Source organism: Mastomys coucha, chromosome X (assembly GCF_008632895.1).
Source record: "Mastomys coucha isolate ucsf_1 chromosome X, UCSF_Mcou_1, whole genome shotgun sequence".
NCBI classification, from domain to species: Eukaryota; Metazoa; Chordata; class Mammalia; order Rodentia; family Muridae; genus Mastomys; species Mastomys coucha.
The window spans coordinates 161,671,720-161,673,325 of NC_045030.1; positions in this window are offsets into that span (position 1 = coordinate 161,671,720).

Sequence of the window (1,606 nt, forward strand, 5' to 3'; positions counted from 1 at the left end):
ACTGGGGCATACAGCCCTCACGGGACCAAGGACCTCTCCTCCCACTGATGACTGACTAAGCCATCCTCTGCTACATATACAGCTGGAGCCATGAATCCCACCATGTGTACTGAGTTTCCTTTTCTAAGGGCTCAAGTCCCACACACAGGCACCCAACCTCATGACAACATGACCTTTATAAACCTCATCTTCTCATACCAATGATGAATAGGTTTTCAATGCCTGGATTTTGGAGGGATACAAACATTCAGAGCATGGAAGCTTGATACCTTTGTAAATACTGGAGTTTGGCCTACAGGCAAAAAAACGATAGGGAACCCCAAGGCGGAAGCAACTAATGAGGTCATGTTTGAATTCCCTTCTTTAAAATACTTCACTATGCCTCTCAGATTGAGGAAAGCTAATTGGATTTCCTGAAACTACAACAGCCTGAAGAGCTTAAGGGTGTCTGTGCAATTACACAGGGGAAATCACTCAGAACTAGCTGGAAGCCTGAAATGGAGATGCCTCATGCAATACATCAGTATCGGTATCTGATAGTTCTTTCAAAGAAAAGAATCCTTGAGCTTAGCTGTATTCATCAAAATACAAAAGAGTACCTTGATTAAAGAGGATTAAAAGTACAGTACAAAAGATTGGGGGTGGGGAAACAGCAATTGCTAAAATGACTCCTCTCCAAGGTGTAAACACTAACTCAGCTGCTGGAAGAAAACAACTTCTATGAGGTGGGGCTCTGTCTATTACATGGTTGACAGGTTTCTAGAACAAGGCACATAGGCCCTGGGTAGGCAGCTAATGGAAGACTAAAAGGCAGGGGACTCCCTGGGTCTTAACCCAATGAAAAGTGAATGTGCACACTGCAAGAGTAAAGCTTCTTACCCCTCTCTGTGAGGCTACCCTGAAACAGAAGAGCAGCCCTGTTTCACCTCTTTCCGAAGAAAATGCAGGGAGCTTTTGACTGACTTTAATAAGCTTGTTACATTTGGATGAACCCAAGGCCTAGTCTCATTTCCCTTCTTTCCTTTTAAATTTTTAAGTCTATGTGTGTTTTGCCTACATGTATGTGTGCAAACCATGCATGTGTCTTATCCCTGAGGAGATCATAACAGGGTTACTACCATGTTGGTGTTAGGAGTCAAACCTAGGTCAGATCTTCTGCAAAAGCATTTAGTTCCCTTAAACACTGAGCCAAAGTCTCCAGCCCCTATTACTTTCATGTCATTATGCCTGTTAAGCATGTGCTCCTGTTCTTCAGAACAGGGACTACATCTGTTATTCACTCTGCTAATTGTCTGCATGAATGCTCTGTCTAGAACTCAGCACAACAGCCCCATGTTACTTATTTCAGACATTCTCAAGTGAAGGCAGTTTTGCCCCACCCAGGCACTGCAGGTGCCAAGCAAGTACCCTACCACTGAGCTACACCCAGGAAGTACAGCAGAACAATATAGTGATATGCAGCACTGTGGCAATGGTAATGCACCTGTTGACAAATAAAAATTAATCTCTCACCCTCTCTCCCTCTCCTTCTCTCTCTCTTTTTTTTAAACTTTTATTGCATTATGATGAGAAAAGTTACATGATTTTAATTTATCTGAATTTGTTA